Genomic DNA, 18,853 nt, shown 5'->3' on the forward strand with positions numbered 1-18,853 from the left:
AGATGTTCACAATCCATTAAGTTAAAAAAATAGAATACAATTCAATGCATAGTGTGTGATCCTATTCGATTTTTTAACTTAATGAACATGGGAGACTAGAATCTGCCTCCCACACTATGAAAGATTGTTGAGCCGAAGGCAATTAAGAAGCAAATACAGAAGAGCTCTCCGCCCTCCCTCTGTTCGCAGGAAAGCAGGACTTAGATTTACAGAGACAACAGGTGTCCTGCCTCCCTCTCCACCAGAAAGAACAAAGGTTAATCACAGAAGACAGGGTAGACCCTCATTGGCCTGGAGGTGATACCAGAGAAATGTACATTAATAAGCTTTACTAACTGGCCTTTACCTGCCATTCATTTGTGCCCCTTCCCCTGCCAAGTTGCTGCCCATAGAGATTCAAAGTTCTTTTCCTTTGTCTTGTCACTTCTCTAAAAATTTACTGTTCTTTGTTGAAGGTGCCATAGAAGCTAGAATGCAAAGCCTCCTCTCTTAGAACTACTTGTTCTCTGGGTGTTTCCCATGCATGTACAAAATAAACGTGTTAATATACTTCTGTTTTTCTTTTGTTAATCAGTCTCTTGGCTACGTGGATATCTATGTGATCCTATGACATACATCTGGTCCTCCCCGCTGTTCCCTGGCAAAAACTCCCAAAGCCCCTGGACTCCCTGGAGCGACAGGGCACTTTTGCATGGCGGGGAGAGGGCTGGCGCTGGCGTTATCTGGACAGCCTCAGGATGGGGCTGGTCACCCGGGGACTCGCCAAGGCAGGATGACAGGGTGAGGACTTCCAGCCCAGCCTCCTGGGAGGGGAGGGGAGAGGAACACTAAGCTGATCACCAATTTTGATCAATGATATAATCAATCACGCCTATGTAATGAATTTTCCGTAAAAACCCCAAAGGACAGGGTTCAGGGAGCTTCTGGGTAGCGGAACGAGAGGAGGTTCCGGGAAGGTGGCGTGCCCGCAGAGGGTGTGGACGTTCCACGCTCTTCCTCCCCACACCTCCCCTTGCATGTCTTCCATCTGGCTGTTCACCTGTGTCCTTTGTGATGTCCTTTAAAATAAATGGGTAAATGTTAAGTAAAGTGTGTTCCTGAGTTCTGTGAGCCACTCTGGCAAAGTAATTGAGCCTGAGCAGGGGGTCACGGAAACTTCAATTTATAGCAGATCGGTCAGCAGGATAGGTGACAACCCACTGCTTGTGGCTGGCACAGGGACAGTCTTACGAGACTGAGCCCTCAACATGTGGGATCTGACGCTATGTCCAGGCAGATCGTGCCAGAACTGAATTGAATGGAAAGATACTGGGCTAGTGTCTGCTAGGGGATTGTTTAGTATGTGGGGAAACTACCCCCACATCTGGTGCCAGACCTGTTGTGCTGAGTAGGAAAAACACTTTGGTTTTTCCAATATCTCAGAATAGAAAGGAAAAAACAATTTGTTTGTCTTTTCCTATCAGAATCTACATGTAGCAGATACATGCATAAAACAAAGAATACAGAATGTTAACAGTAGTATTATGTCTTTTCAACGTATTCTATAAAATATGTACTAATTTATTAATTGAAAAACTGGGCACAAACATTATTAAAGGTTAAAAAACAACGATTTCTTTAGCCCCCAGGCTTGTGAGTTGCCATTTTGGGCTGGGCTCATCTGAGCGGTTCTTCTGGTCTGAGACCCGCCCAGCTGACCCTGGCTGGGCTCACTCGTACGTCTGTACTCAGCTGCTGATTAGCTGGGTGGTGCTGCCTCCGGAAGTCAGCTGGCTGTTGTTGGGGTTCTGGGGGTAACATGTGTCTCTCCTCATCCAGCAGGATAGTCTGGACTCCCTGACATGGTAGCTCACGGTTCCAAGAGCAGCAAGAGTGGAAGGTGCAGGGCCTCTTGAAGTTTATGTTTGGAAATCGCATGTCACTTGAATGGCACTCCATTGGCCAAAGCAAGGCAAGGCCAGCCCAGATTCAAGGGGTGGTGAAATCAATGACTTCACCTTTTGATGAAGGCAGCTGCGAAGCATCAAGGTGCTTTATGCAATCTACCATGTACTAATACATCTCACTAGAACACAACTTCATGCATCCAGAGTGCCAAGCATACAGTAGATGCTCAGGGAACATTTGTGGAAGCAGAGACAGAGCACGCACAACCCCACCTTCCTCCTACCAACCCCACTAATAAGCTTTGTTATTATTCCCCCTGTCACGATATGCCACATGGCATGAGAAAAATCACTCAGTAGCAAATTCACATGAAAGCAAAGAAAGGTTTCTTCTAAGACGAGCAAACAATATGCTGAGTTGTCACGGGGTGCAGTCTGATCCGGTACAAGCAAGTGCTTGCTGCTCCACTTTACACAGGAGAGGGAAAAAAGCAAAGAACTATTCATTTAGGAGAAAATCATTATTCTGGGCTTCGACACAAGCAGACAAGCATATGAAAAGAATACATCTCTTTGATGTTGCCGCTGATACCAAGTCTAAACACTCCTGAAGACAGTCTTGCTAGGCTGAGATTCACAAACAAGCTTCAGAGAAAGGAGGGGAGCCCAGTGTGAGAAGAGAGAGAGAAAGAGAGAGGGAGAGACAGAGAGAGAGAGAGGAGGGAGGGAGGGATGAAGGAGGGATGGAGAGAGAGAGAGGGAGCGCTTTAAATCTTGTCATCTCCGAGAACAGAATACAGAATGCCTGAGAGGATGTTGGTTTGCTTTAGGTTTTTTATTTATTAAAAAAAAACAAAAACAAAAAACAACCATGACTTAGTTCTGGGAGCCTTCGTCTTCCAAGGAGAAGGTGCTTGGGGCAGAATCCGCTGTCCAAGTCTGTCCCCCGGCCAGGTGCCTTCAGAGGCAGGCGCTCCTTCCTCGAGACTTCTGTGCCATCCAGAAACCAGCCCCTCTCTCCCTCCGAATGGCTCACAGCATCCTGCGAAATACAAAGAGAAAGGTGCCCAGGGATGGCCCTGTCCCGTCTTGGTGCTCTATGGCCAGAATGCAGAACATGTTGTGTTTCTGGCGAGGCAAAGAGGAAGAGGCTGTCAGGAGGCGTGGAGGATGCGGGCTTTGGCCTCTTCTGTGCCGGTGAAGTACTGCAGGCAGGACTGTGTGTTCAAGAGCATGATTTTGGACTCTGACAGCTCTACCCCTTGCTAACTGGGTAGACTTTGGGCAAGTTGTTAAACCTTGCCAGCCTCTGTTTGCTCATTTGTAAAATGGGGATAACATTTGTGCCTATTTCATAGGGTTCTTGTGAGGCTGCTACAGGATAATTTAGGTAAAGTGTTTGGCATATAACAATTGCTCAATTAGCAGTAGCCACAGGACATTGGCATGTGTTAGGGTGTAGAGACAGACATTAACATCCAAGTATCCAGGAACCCCCTTTGGGTTCTCCACCATAATTCTTCACCTCCCACTAATGCTACCCCGATGCCCAGAGGCTGGAGGGTTTCAACTCCAAGGGCAGAATGAGACCAGAAAATGTTGTATAGCCTATGTCACCTTTTAGCAATGCAGAGCCCTCCAGAGCAGAAAGTTACTCCCCTGAGTGGTAGTGAGGGCCCTGTGCCTGGGGATATTCAAGCAGAGGTTGAGTGACAGGTTGGCAAGAATGTGTAGAGGAGACTCGAGGTGGCGAGTGAATAGAGGCCACCTTTCCATCTCTGCAGTTCTCTGGATCGATGACCAGGTAAGTCATGCTCAAGTTTACGTCACTGTCTCAGAATGATTCATGTGTTTAACTAACCCTTCCCCTGTCCCCATCTGAGTTTTCACCCCCAGAAATTCTCCCCTATGTGAGAGTGGCCCTTCACCTGTCACCCACACCTGTCCCTCCCATGCAAGCTAGCAGTGAAGGCCTGGAGGTGTCCACCCTTATCATGGGCTTGGAGAAGCAATGGTCCTTGTTCGTTTGTTTTATTTTAAAATGACAACTAGCACTATGTTTTCCTTTATGGAAAAATATTTTCAGTGGTAGTTAGGATCTAGAGTAGTATTAGTCCCATGGTTAGTTCAGACACAGTGAAGATTAACCCCAGTTTTGTGGGCTGAACAGGGAACCTAAAAATCTCGTATGGGGCCACTTCTACTGGAAGATGGTTTCTAAGCTCTGAACTTGCCAATGAATCCTTGCATTGCAATCCAGAGTTGGGCACAATATTTCAGGTCGAGGTCATGGGTTCCCAGATAACTTCCTTCTTCCCCCAAGCCATAGGGAATACCTCCAAACCAGAGTGTCATCTTTTCACACGTGGATGTCCAGTCCCAAGAGGGCCGTAGTGGCTTAGCCCGTCCCTTGTCTAGTCCCAGCTCCAGCTGTCTCATCCAGCCTGCCTCATCCTATTTCTGGAGAAACAACTTGAGCATCTGTCCTCCTAAGAGATGTTCAGTCCATTGACTACCAAGTGTCAACTGGGCTCCCTCTGTCCCTTCCAATCAAGATGAGATCTCTGTCCCACCTGCCCAAGGCTTACCAGGTCCTTACGGCTCCTGGTCTCCACTTGCTATCTCGTGGAATTCCCTCTAGTGCCACCTGACGTTGACCTCAACGCGGAACATTGCACCTGGAATCCCCACAAAGCACCACCCGCAGAGGCCACCCTACGATGTAGACTTCTGTGCTTTGATGGTGTGGCAAAGGGGTGGCACCTGGCAGCACCACAATCATTTGGTGACTCGCAGTCGGCTTTGACATTCTAAACAGTCCCTCAGTCATCTCTGCTCGCTTGGTCCCCACTGTCCCCCCACCTCTCCACGCGTGGTCCTCACACTCCCACCACCACGCGCTGCTCTTCTCTGGCTTTGTTTTCTCCTTCTGTGCCACCCCTGGGCCCACATGGTTGGTCCTGGGCTTCCCTAGCCAGAGGCGGCCCCTCCTCTCCTGAGGGCAGTGCTGGGACGGCTGGGGCATGTCTTTCCCGCCCTACACACCCTCCTCCCTTGGGGAGAGCAGTACTGGAAATCCGGACACTTGGGTCCTCCCTGGCTTCTGGGACGGTGACTAAGATGGGATCTGTGTCCCAGATCAGCCAAGTACCCCGTGGAAACACAGCTCACGTTCCGTGCCAGCAGCCACCAAGAAACCAAAGGACGCCTAGTGGTCCCAGCGCCCTTTCGTGGGGACTCCAAGATGCAACACCCCAAGGGACTAGAGCAAAAAGTCCATTCCCTTGGGCTGTGGCCACACTTTTCTCAGCATTCACTCCTGAGATGCACACACACCCAACGAAGATGCCACAAGGAAAGGGTTTGAGGGCCAGCTGGGTCGTGTGACTTCCCTTCTTAGTCATCTAACAAGTTTTTAGTTTTGTCCCAATTAAGGAACCATTGCTACCTGAAACCCAAGTACGGAGGGTCACTTGGTTCCCTGGGGGCCCAAGGCTCCAGGGCCGTCCTCACGGCTTTCCCTTTCTCCCTGACCACACCAGGCCTGGTCTTTCATCTTCACTCCCCTCGGACCAGTTAGGGGGTGTCTGAGAGCCCCTGACCCCAGGACCTGAGCCCTGCCCGGCCGTAGGCGCTGGCCTCTCTCAGTTGTCGTGGGAGGCTAGCAGGCCAGGAGGAGGAATTAGAGTGGCTTTCTCCAAGCCAGGACTGTGGGTGGGCAACCCTTTTATCTCTTGAAATAAATTATGTTGGTGCCCAAATAAGACACCCAGGTCCTTGGTAGCAGGGAGCAGAAATTTTAATCACAATATGTGACACACGCCAGTTAGGCAGCACACGCTAAGAGCTCCGGCTCCGGCGCGAGACTGAGCTGTGCCAAATTCTTTCCCCCAGTCCTGGGACTTGGGCAAGCTACTCATCCTGCTCCCTGTTCCCGAGACCTGAGACACACAAGTCAACGCCAGCCACCGTGGTTCTGTTAGCTATCAGCAGAGAACCAGAGATTGTGACTATTTTATGAGTTGGAGAGGAATTAAGGTTATCCCAGCGTAGCTTCCCTCTGGCTCGTTGGCATTCCAATGCGCCTTCCTCGAAGAGACAGTGCAGCCATGCATATGACCTGGGGACACCCAGGGGCGTGCGTCATGCAGGTGAGTGGATGTCAGTCGCAATGCTCTGGCTGTAAATGACAGGTGCGCGTCATCCAGCCGAAGCCCAGAGGGATGTAGTCAGTGAAACGGAGGAGTTGAAGAACTGACTGTGGGAAGTGCAGGGATGCAGCTGGAACCCCAGGGACAGGTGGCCCAAGGACCCAGATGCCATCAGCACGGTGTGCATCCCTGCCACGCTGCTGCTCCCTGCTGGTGGCTTCCTCCCTCACCGCCAGCCCGGGCATGCCCGGCTGAGGACAGGGCTTTCTTGCTGGGTGTTGGAGGGAAGTGCCAGCGCAGCCTTGAACACACCCCGTGGTGACTCCTCTATTCCAACCACCTCCTGGGCTCCCGGGCAAATAGCCCTGTGCCAGCCCAATGGGGACTTCACAGCGTCACTTCTACTGTCCCTCCCAGAGCCCACGTTCTGTTTTTTTCGTTCCCCTCCCCAGCGCATACATACAGGTGGGCAGACTGCAGGGGCATTTACAGGCTGGCAGGATGGTAGCTGCTCCTGGGCGTGCCCTGAGGACGCACCTTCACTCCCAGTCTCAGCGGACACCGTGGGGGGTCGGTTTGAAGGAGGGCTGTGTGCTGCTCCAGAGCCCTGCCAGCCTCCCTGCCACCTCCCGGTCTGCAGAGCTTCCGGCAGGCACAGGCAGCCTCTCCTGGGCCGGCAAAGCCAGGGGGGGTTCTGCTGGGACAGGGAGGCTCTGACCCCAGGCTCCTCCCTGCCCCAGGGTCTCATCCAAGCCCTGAGACGTAGTGAAATATCAGACCAGCAATCAGCACCACCACACCACGTCTTAGAAATGCCGAATGTCCCCTCCTCTCCAGACCCGAGAATCAGAATCTCTGGGGTGGGGACCAGCGGTCTGTTCAGCCACCTTCCTGGGTGACTCTGACACATGCTGAGGTCCACAGGCGCCGTTCTAGACAGTCTGGCCGAAGCACACTGGGGTGAGAACACTCGCCCACGGTGTCACTCACTCGTCCGCTCACCAAAGACTTTTTGCGTGCCTGATGTGTGCAGGCCCTGGTCTAGGCCCTGGGGACACACAAGACAAAACCCCCGGCCTGGTGAGTTACATCCCAGTGAGGGGAGACACACGACATAGAAAATCCGAGTGCACAGTGTGTAGCGTGTTAGCAGGCGGAGGGGATGGGGCAGGAGTTAGGGGCAGGGGGTGGCCAGCCTGGCCGGGGTTGCAATTTTCCATCGGCCCACTGCACCTTAGGAGCTCATGGAGGTGCCGGGCAGACCTAGGACTTTGCCACTGTGTCCCCGCCAGCCCCTGGCCTGTGTGCTTGGAGACGGCTGGGGAGCCGAGCCCACTGAGTCCTAAGGCCACCAGAACCCGGGCGTGTGGTGGGAGCCGGGGAGGGCTCCCAGCAGAGGCAGAGTGTGGTTGAACTTGGGCCTACCGAGATCCCTCTGGTGGCTGGGGGAGACCAAGGTGGAGCAGAAGGCTACGTCAGTCAGTGATCCAGTAAAGAGATGACAGCGGCTTAGATCCGGTAGTAGCAATAAAGTGGGTAGGAAATGATCAGTCTCCAGAGTTTATTTTTAAATTTATTTTAACAGTGGCATAATCACATGACGTAAGAGCTACCATCGCAACCGTGTTTAAGTGCACAGTTCAGTGGCGTCAGGTACATTCACAGTGTCGTGCAGCCACCACCACCACTGAGCCACGGAACTCTTAATCTCGCAAAGCTGAATCTCTGTCCCCATCAGACACTCACTCCCTGTTCCCCAGCCCCCAGCCCCTGGCAGCCACCATCCTACCTTTTGTCTCTACAAATTTAACTACTCTAAGTACTTCATCCAAGCGGAATCACACAGCATTTGTCCTTTGGTGATGGCTATGGTAGTTGGCGTAGTGTTTTAAAGGCTCCTCGGTGTTGCAGCAGGTATAATATCAGAACTGCCATCCTTTCTAAGGCTGAACAATATTCCGTTGCATGGACAGAGCACGTTGCGTTTATCCATTCACCTGGCAGTGGTGCAGATTCTGCGTGTACTTTGAAAACAGAGCCAAGAGGATGGGTCTGGAGAAGGTGCAAAGAAAGTGCAGAGCTGAAAATGACGCTAAGGTGTTTGGTTGAGCAAGGAAGGATGGCACAAGCAGCCTTTGGGGGGTCAGGAGGTCAGTTCCGGAAGTCACCTGAGCTATTAGCTTTCCCGGAGGAGATGTCAGCCAGCCAGTCGGGGCTTGGAGCTCAGGGAAGGTCTTGGTGGAGGTACACATTCTGGGGGTGTCCGTGTAGACCGGTATGTGGTGTCTAAATCCATGGCTTTGGATGGGCCTCCCAAGGAGCAAGAAAAGGGCTAAGAACAGCCCTGGGAAAGCTCAGGGTTCAGAGTTCAGGAGATGAGGGGAATCAGAGGAGCGGGAGACGGAGTGTCTGGGAAGGGGTGTGTCCTGGAGGACAGGTGACGGTCGTGCTGCCAAACTTATCTGATGGCAGAGAGGTCACAAAAGGCCCTTCTGAGGGTTGCATTGAATTCAGCAACGTGCAGCCGCTGGTGACGCCAGGAGAGCAGTGGGGGAGCCGTGTTTGCAGCAGAGTCTAGAGGTGGGGGTTAGGGGACGGGAGGGGGAGATTGTGCAACTGGGCAGCTTTGCACGAGAAAAGCTTTGTTTCATTCTGCCTGTTTTGTAAGATGGGAGATGTACCATGCGAGGAAGAGTTGCGCAGAGAGGGAAAACAGGCCCTGTAGGGGACGGCAGAAAAGGGTTGGAGCTGTGGCCTTGCGTGGGGGGGGCTGGGACCCAGGGCACCAGAGGAGGACACGGACCGGCGGTCCTCAGTGACAGGAGGGACAGTGAAATACGTGGCACAGACGCCAGCAGGGAGGTGAGCTGCCTCTGTCTCCCCATTGGAGGGAAGAGTGCAGCAGTCTGCCGGGAGTGAGGACCGGGAAGGTGCTGGGGACTTGAGGCCAGGAGAGAAGAGTCTAGAATATCTAGGCTAGTTGTCCAGGTGGGCGGACACTAAACAGGCGTGGGAAACAGAGTCTGATCGCCGGCAGCACCGAGGACCCATCAGAAGCCGCGGTTAGGACTCCGAGGTGCATCGGAGTGAGCAGGGCTGGGCTGTGGGGCGAGCGGGTGCCCTGCGGGCTGGGCAAGGGAGCAGGGCCCGGCCCGGGGGCGGGGGCGGTTCAGGCACCGACCACAGAAGCGAAACCGCACAAGGACGGAGGGTGCCCGGCGTTTGTGGCAGAGCTGGGGTGAGAAGCTGGGGCTCCTACACCCCGGACCTGAGCTCCTGTCCGGAAACCGCGTGAGGCGTCTCAGGACAGGAAACCCCGCTTCACCCGCTGATGTCCACAACGGGCGCGAAGCACATACGGTGGTTTGAGTGTCCTCTGTGCCCCTGGCTTGTGACAGCCCTGTGCGAGCGTCTGGATTTTCTAGGCCTTGTCATCTGGCAAGGAGATGGCGGGGCTGTCCCAGCTCCAACAGGGAGCCTGAGGCACGGGCGCCAGGCAACAGCGTCATGAGTATTTGTTGAAGGAGCAACGAATGAAGTAATTTCTGGCCTTAAAGTTTCCATTGACTCTAGTGGTTTTCTATCTTTTGTTTCTGTGGCAGTTTTGAGTATTACATTTTGGGCAATTGAATATTAAATCTCCACTTGAAGAAGTTAAAAATTTGTCTATATCACACTCAATAAGTGAGCGATATTTCCAACATAATCCCCAGTGCCATTGTATAGCGTATAGCTGTCTCAGAGTGTCACTAAGTCCCAACAATTACTGTGCCGTTCCTTTTTGTCACCACCAATGCTATGATCGAAGTCTCCCCCTACCCTTCTCTCTCATACTGCAAAGTTAACTCGTTCTTAGAGGTCAGGCTCTGAAAGTCAACACCTAAGGAGAAAATAGTTTAATGAGATTTACCCTTGAAAATAATCAAACGTGTCTAATAAATGCAAAATTCCTGTTTGCGCATCCCAATCTCTGCCCCGATGGGCATGTTAGTACGCTGTAGTGTGCAGTGCACAAACAAACAGTGGCATGCAACATTAGAGGTGCAGTATTTTTGATAGAATAAGAGGACAAAGAGTTAGAACCCACTTAAATTCTCAAATCAGACAATTCCCTTGTATATTTACAAGGCATAGTTCTGTCATATCCGGGCAAACTCACCAGTTCTCTGTCCCCAGCTAGACCAATCACCTCAATTATCCACTCATTTGGGACGGAGGTGGTGGAGGGAAGATCTTCAGGGCCCACGAATCCAAAGCAACTGCCTAATCGAAAATTCTGGAGCCGTAAACCCAGAGTTTAAAAAAGAGACTATCTCTAGCAAATCTCTTCCCTATAAAGAGTAAAAAAGAGAAAAAAGAAAAAAAAAAGAAAATTAAGAAAAAAAAGAGACTATCTATAAACTAACAGACAACTGCTGAAGGGGGGGTGTGGCGGTCCCTCTGGAAGGTAGGTGCTGTTTTCACATCTAGGCTAAAGCGGACGCTTCCAGGTGCAAGACCACAGACTGCGAGGGGACAGTGACTGGTTGTCAGGGTCTCAAAGGCCACGTGGAAGAGCGGCCCCAGCGCAGGGTACTGGTTTCCAAAGTTGTGCAGATGCTGTTGTGGAGAATAAACTACACGTTTATTCTGTAGCACCACGAAATTCATAGTCACTTTTACTCGGTTTGGGGAGTTCTCAATCAGCGTGTTCCAAGCATACAATCGCTAGGACGTGGGCTTTGCAAGATCTATACCTTTCAAGTCTAGAAAGCTCTGGCCCAGACGGCGTAGCAAAGCGCTCTCACCAGGCCTTCCTGCCCTCCGCCCCACCAAGGAGTCCCTGTCCCTTTAGGTTCTGCGTTTCCAGCTGAGAGCTCTGGCAGACAGGAGAGCAGATGGAGGCAGGGAGACGTGGCAATCTCATTATCCCCGCTGCCAGCACGCTCCGTTCCACTGCCTCCCGTGCAGAGGCCGAAAGGAAGGTGGGAAAGAGCCACTTTGGGTTTGGATAGTGTCCCCATGATCAGAAAAGCAACCTTTCGGTGGACGTACAAACTGGCTTTCTTCAGTCTTGGGAATCCCAGCTTGAGCGTCCCAATTTCTTACGATGTCTGTGCTTCCTGCTCTTCCTCCCAATCAGATTTTATAAGCAGATCCTTTGGTTTTAGAAACGTACTGTCTGGGCCAAGAATGGCAACTGGCCAGTGACTGATTAGAGACGTCCGGCATTGGCAGCGTGTCAGAGAGCTACAGCTGCCTGCTGTGAACCTCCATCCTCATCCAGGCCACTCTCTGGGCAGCCTCCCCTAGAAACCCTGTCCCAAGTCCCCAGGCGAAGCGGAAAAATACCTGTTTCTACAGACTGCTCAGGAATTAGGTCGTGAAATGAATTTTGGAGAGCAACCGCATGTGGTAAGTTTCTGAAAATTCTATTTGGATAATCATTTCTCTTTTATTTCCCCCTTGTCTATGAAATCATAATGCACACATTTAGCAAAAAGTACTCAAAAATCATGCATATCCTTCAGATTTGTTGCAAAGCAGCTTTCAATGGATGAAACAGAGTTGTGTTAAAGCAGGATTTTGTCACACTTCATGGGTGACAGTGGCCTCTCCTGGGGCAGAGAAAGAGCACTGGCATGCAAATCAGGAGACCTACTTTGTGTGATCTTGCAAGTATCGATTAACCTCTCTTGGCCTGGGGGGTGGGAGGTGGCAGTGGATTGATGGTCAACAGGGACATTCCCAGTGTTCCTTGTTGATTTCATGCCTGGACAAACAAACATGCATAGTCATGTGTTTTTGGAGTCCCCAGGGCATCGTACCCTAGAACTTTTGGGGGGCAGGGGTATGCCCTTAAATAATATCCAATCTCCCAATAAGGAAAACATTCTTCTCTCAATGTGCTTTGTTCCTTTTAACTAAGGCAGTCCCCTCACAGTCCTGTTTCTCTGTCTCTAACACCCGAGCCCCTCTTGCTGAACTCCTTGCCACAAAGACAGAGCCAGGCCTGGGGTCCACAAGAAGTCACTGCGATTTTGCGTTCCATGGGTTCATCTCCATGGCTATGTTCTACTTGTTTTGTGTCCAATATTGGATTTCCATTTACAGTAGGGAGTGACAAAAGATTTTTCTTTCAAATGAAACGTACTTTAGCGAACAAGTTAGTTCATAGAAAAAAATGTTAATATCACAGGTGGTACCTAGATGTTGAAAAAAATATGGCACGAGCACACATACACAGATGTACATGACGTTTGGAAGTTTTCATTTAATTATTTAGGGGGGCATTTATTTATCGATAGCTTAAGAACACCCATCGTACTGCCTCTGAATTGCAGGGGGGTCTAAAAGGAATTGTGTTTTCTCTCTTGTTCTGAGTTTCTGTGGGCTCAATCCATGCAGTTGCAGGATGTGGCCACCAGATGGGGCTTCTCCCTTTGTGTCTGAGACGGCAGCGGCCATGGCAATGGCTCCCTGCCTTGTTTCACGTTCTGATTCGAATTATCCCACCATCTTCTGAACTTAATCAAAACCATTATGGCTAATAGATTCCACAAATGTTCCCTACCATTCAGCTCTCAGCCCAAATGTCACCTCCTCAGCAAGGCCTCCCCTCCCCCCCTCTTCCACCTGACCCTGCTCTATCCCCATGATTGCACCTACACCTATCTTAGGTGTGTGTTAACGCGGCAACCGTGTTCCGCCCCACTCGCCCCCCCACGCCGGAAGGTAAGTTCCTCAAGGGCCAGGGCTCTGCCTAGGAACAGCGTCTGGCATACAGTGGGCACTCAATAAATAGCATTCAGTGGCAGAGTGAGTGACCCTCTGGGAGCCACTCAGTTGAAGGCATCGGGCAGTTGTGCGAGGAGGGCAGGGGTTAGTTAGGTCGGAAAAAATCGGAAAATTCCAAACTTCAGGCTGCCCCGCTCGCAAGCCAGGTGAGACGCTGTTTCCTCAGGTAAGCAGTGGGGAAAGTGGTCGCGGTGGTCGCTGGGCCACTCTGAGGGTGAGGTGGGAGACAACTTTTGTCCGGCACCTGACACACAGTTGGCGCTCAACAAACGTGAGTGGCTCCCCCACCCTTCTCCGGGGAACCGTTCAGAGTAATCAAAATCCACACTGAAGCCGGGCGCGGTGGCTCACGCCTGTAATCCTAGCTCTCTGGGAGGCTGAGGCGGGCGGATTGCTCGAGGTCAGGAGTTCAAAACCAGCCTGAGCAAGAGTGAGACCCCGTCTCTACTATAAATAGAAAGAAATTAATTGGCCAACTAATATATATACAAAAAATTAGCCGGGCATGGTGGCGAATGCCTGTAGTCCCAGCTACTTGGGAGGCTGAGGCAGCAGGATTGCTTGAGCCAGGAGTTTGAGGTTGCTGTGAGATAGGCTGACGCCACGGCACTCACTCTAGCCTGGGCAACAAAGCGAGACTCTGTCTCAAAAAAAAAAAAAAAAAAAAAAAAAAAAAAAAAAAAAAAAAAATCCACACTGAAAACTCACACTCTCTCCGGGTGCTCTGCCGTGGCCCGGAAGCAGCTCCTTCGCTGGGAGCCCCTGGTGGGGAAGGGTGGGCACGGGCCCCTGTGCCCGCTGGTCTGTCTGGCTTGGGAGGACGTTTTGACCTGATCATTTTTATGAGAAATGGTTCTCAACCTCCCCCCCGCCCCCAAACACTAAGAAATGTGCACAAAAGTCATCTTCTGGATCTTTCCCCACCCTGGCCTCGCCCCTTGAGTCCCTCCACGCTCCTGCTTGCTCTCCTGGGCATCCTTTAGGTTCTCAACCCTTCCTCAGAGCCTGTCACCTGCCGTCCCCGAAAGCCTCTGTCCGAGGCCTTCCCCCGAGGGGCTCTGACTCATCCATCAGGGCTCGGCTCAAATGCCACTTCCTCAGGGAGGCCCTCCCTGATCACAGGCCCACCGAGGCAGCCGCCCCCTGAGGTCTCCTGTTCAGTTTGCACTTACTCGGTGTCTGGCTCTCCCGTTATTTGTTGACGGATAACTTGCCAGTGGACAGTATGTCAAAGTGGCACCGTTTGGCTCTTAGCCACGGTCAGTCTCCACAGCACCAAGGTGGCTGTATCAGAGCGGCGGGGAAGTTTGCTCTGCCCCAGAACATGCCAGAACCTGCCAGAACCTACATCTGTGCGCTGGGTGTTTCTATGCCAACCGTCTGGGCCCTGCTGAGGGGCACTTGCTTCCCTAAATGGCCCCCCAAGTCGATTACAGATGTGCCTCCAGGAAGTCAGGAGACTTGTGTTGATGTCACAGCTCGTGAATTCATAGAGTGGATCTTTGCTACTTAGAAATTCATTTCTCAAAGACAGAAAGACCGCAGGGAGTGAGCACATGCCCAGATCCGGGGGTGGGAGCCAAAAATTGGGAAAGCCCCAAGCCTCACCCCTGCCGTCAGCCTCACCCCTGCCGTCAGCCTCACCCCTGCCGTCAGTACTCACCCCTGCTGTCAGTACTCACCCCTGCCCCCAGTACTCACCCCTGCCCCCAGCCTCACCCCAGTCCCCAGCACTCACCCCTGCTCCCAGCCTCACCCCTGCTCGCAGCACTCTACCCTGCTCCCAGTACTCACCCCTGCCTCTAGCCTCACCCCTGCCTCTAGCCTCACCCCTGCCCTCAGTACTCACCCCTGCCCCCAGTACTCACCCCTGCCCCCAGTACTCACCCTTGCCCCCAGCCTCACCCCTGCCCCCAGTACTCACCCCTGCCACTAGCACTCACCCTTGCTCCCAGCCTCCCCTCCTGTGACTTCAGGCCCCTGGGGGCTCACATCCTGGGTACCTGGGGCCTGTCCTCTCCCAGCCTTTCCCTCTGTCGCCACCCTTCCCTGTCTCCTTCTTCATTCTTAGGGTTTATTGACAGTGAAAGCTGCCAGAGCTAGATTCTCCACATTTTATTTGTCCTTGGCTAGAGATGGTGGAATTTCAGAACAATCTACAATGTTCTCTGGCCAATGAAGTCCCTTTGTACGTGTCTGTAGATTCATTGTCAGCCGGAGCCTCCTGACTGCAGCGTTCTCCCCTGGGACACACCTGCCCTGCATTTGGAAGCTGGGCATTTGTGTGTACGTGTGTGTAGAAGGGTGTGTTGCAGAGTTTTTGTTGTTGTTGCTAAAAATTTTGTCTGTTCAGGTAAATGTGTTTGAACTACAGTGGATTTTTGGTGCTTCTTCTTCTAAACATCTATTTAATTATAATCATCTTTGGGTGTAAACTGTCAGAGTGCCGTAGGACACTTTCAGTGTTTGAGGGAATCACAGCGCATCTCTCAGACCGCCACATCCCGGCATCCCCGGGCACGGCTCTAGCCTTGCTCTGCGCCTCTCCAGAACCTGGCAAAGAAGTGGCCGTTCTCGAGCCATTTAAACAGGGCAGCCTTCTAAGAGCAGAACTTGTGACGTGGCTGTTTCATGCCCTTGGAGCAGAGGGAAATCACAGGGGCCAGAAAGAACAATGACACGAACATTCACGACTCACTCGGAGATGGGTGTGGACAGTGAAGGTGAGATGAAAGCGCGGCTCTGAAGGAAGGTGGCAGGGCATTGCCAGTGGTTGTTGCTGCTGGAAACGGTCCCGTGGCCACCCACTGGGGACTGGCGGCGTCCCTATGGCCAGGTGTGTACAGGGCAGATGAGGACCAAGGAACAGAATCCTAACTACAGATGCTCCTCTACTTGCGATGGAGTTACATCCTGATAAATCCGTCATAAATTGAAAATATTATAAGTTAAAAACACATGTGACACACCTAACCTTGAACATCATAGTTTAGCCAGCCTACTTTAAACGTGCTCAGAACAATTACATCAGCTTACAGTTGGGCAAAATCTTCCAAATATTAAGTACAAATATTAAGTACCTATTTTGTAATTATGGAAGAATATCATACCACATATTACTAGTCCAGGAAAAGGTCAAAATGCAAAATTCAAAGTATGGTTTCTACTAAATGTATATGGTCTTCCTGCCACCATCGTAAAGCTGAAAAATCGTTAAGTTGAACCATCATAAGTTGAGGACTGCCTGTATTAATACTTGATAAATAGAACTGTTGTGTATTTCTTTTGGCCTAGGAGTGCTGTGAAAAAATTGCTGAGGTCCTGAGGGTGCCATTTACCATAAAAGCTTGGGAGCCTCTAGTTTCGAAAAAAGTTCTTTGTTCTGGATTTGCAACTTGCACCTGTTTTCTATAGGTTTCGAATTGTTTCAAAATAATATAGGAAGCACAGAGGTTGCTTCACAGTCCTTTGGGAGGTTCTTTGGGGACAGAAGCTTCGGCTTTCTAGGCAGTCACAACTGCAAGCGCTGTGGGCGGGTGGCGGGGCAGAGGGGTCAGGCTCCTGAAACTTCCTCACCGGCCACCTTGGCACAGGTCCTCTGCATCTCCTCGAGCAGACGGGAGTCGTACAAAAGCAAAAATGTGTGCAGCACGATGTCAGAACTGAGAAGGGAATCAGCTCGTTTCCTTCCGCTCCAAGGAAATATATTGAAGAACATCCAATTGGCCATAAGAGGGCAGAGTTGTCAGCTTTTTTTCTTACAAAATTGGGGAAGCATTGGATTTTGAAAAAATAAATAAATAAAAGATGATTCTTCGAAGGTGCCGGTTCTGCACTGAATAAACAAATGTACGATTTGACAGAGAGGTAAATGCAAAGTATTGACTTTGGGCTCCCAAACTGATTTTCCAGGTGCGGACTGGTGTGGACAGCTTGGGGACTGCCGGTCTGCAGGGCACCTGTGCTTCTGAGATTACAGGTCTGTGTCCTTTTCTTAACAAACAAAATGAACTAATGCATGACACCCACATCGAAGGAAGTAACGGTCCCCAGCACTCGGGGCTGGAGTTTTGGATCAATTCTGGGCATCACATTTAAAAGAGACATTGCAATCTGGAGGCTCCACAGAGGGCAGTGTGACTTGGATGACAAAATGTCCCAGAATCACAGCACCTACAGAAGTGGGAAGACGGAGGGGACGTGGTTGGCCCAGAGAAGAGGTGGCCAGTGAGTGAAGACCAGTCCTGCAACGCAGGTTCCCAAGGGCAGAGCAGGAGACTGAAGTGACTCAGGCAGACAGAAGTGCACGCAGGAAAGGCTTGCCACTTGGAGCTGTCTGACTCCAGAGCCACCTCTGCACGGAAGGGTCAACATGACGTTGGGGACACGAAGCACAGGCTGCCTGAGATGCTGGCCCAGGGTGGCATCTGCCTGCCATGCAAAATCAGTGCAGGTGGAGCCGCCACCATTGAAGTGGGGTGGTGGGCAGGGTAGTGCCACCCACCAGCCTTTCCTTCCCCTCCTCTTCACTCCACGGATGTCCCGGGGCCCTCAGAGCCCCAGGTAAGAGACGTCCAATCCCGGTCTCACCACTCACTAGCCGTGTGACCTTGGGCAGGTCACTTTTTAGGCCTTGTGTGAGACAGGGAACCATAATTGATGTAATTGGGTGCAATGATGTTCACAAAGGGCCTGACCAGTGCCCAGCACGGCATGCACTGCCTGGCCTTAGCGCTCATCAGCACAGCTGGCTCAGGCTCTGTCACCGGGTCAGTGTGGGGTCTTTGCCTGCTCCTTGACCAGAAGAAGGGGAGAGGGGCCGCTCACTGGGCAGAGGAAAGTAAAGCTGTTCTCTGCAGCTGCCTGCAATTCCTGTGGACTTGGGCTCACCTGCAGGCAACCTGGGAGACTCCCTCAGCAATTGTGTCATTGGAGTGATGACTCGCTGCAGGCCGATTTCCTTGGGAAGCAGACGCTGAGAAAGAGTTGGGGCTGTCTTGGAGCTGGGCACCTGGACAGGTGGGAACGGGGGGCAGGTACAGGGAGCAGCCCAGCTGCAGCACAGGCTCAATCTCCAGGGCCGCTGGAGGCAGACTCGCCCTTCAGAGTCACCCCAGTCAGCCCGAGGTCAACAGACCTTTGCGTTCCCAGACCATCAGTTACTGGACGTGGGCTGCAGGGAAGGGCGTGACCGGGCCGAGGTGGCTCTCTGCAGTGGAGGCAGTGCCCAGAGGAAGGGGCAGAGGCTAAGGGGCGTCTGCCCACAGGCCTCCCAGCAGCCGGGGCACCAAGACCTTCACTGAGGGGGACCCAGTGGGTGCTGACAGCCTCCCCCACGTGGTGATGATAGGAGTCGCCGATCACAACTCGTCTGCTCCACTGTGAGCTTCTTGAGGACAAACAGGCAAGATCTGGGCTTGGCCACTGCAGTCTCCACGCCCAGCTCCGACCCAGAGGGGAGGGAGGCCCTCAATGGCTACATGCCCAGTGGTCGAACGACACCTACTCTTTGCACCCTTTGCAAAACGTGTTACGTTTCTAACCTCTGCCAGGGAGGTGGGCATCACGCAGAGACGGAAGCCCAGAGAGATGGACCGATCTGCTGTCGGAGTGAGAGGCAAGCTGCTGCTGGGACAGGCCCTCGTGAAAGATCATGCGGCCAGCCTGGCCGGCCTAGCAGGTATGATGATCAGATCCAAGATTGGGTCACCCCCTTATTGGACCTCTCACCTCCCCACCGTGACCACATGTCTTCAAGCCAACTTGCCAGGAAGCTAGCCCCGGTGCGTGCCCCATCCCTCCGTGACTCCACCTGCCCTGCCCTCCTGCAAGAGATCCCAGCCCAAGGTTGGCCCTGGGGACAGGCCATGACAAGCAGGGGGGCAGAGCTTGCTGGGACAGAGCCGACGTCACAAGCCATGGTACAGCAGGCAGGCGCTATGATTTGAGGTGTCTCTAGAGGACTGGAGGAGGAGGTTGGAGAGATGTCGGTCAGAGGAACATTTAGAGCAGCAAGGCAAAGAGCAAAGGGCAAAGGTC

The sequence above is a fragment of the Microcebus murinus genome, chromosome 18 (genome assembly GCF_040939455.1).
Source record: "Microcebus murinus isolate Inina chromosome 18, M.murinus_Inina_mat1.0, whole genome shotgun sequence".
NCBI lineage: Eukaryota > Metazoa > Chordata > Mammalia > Primates > Cheirogaleidae > Microcebus > Microcebus murinus.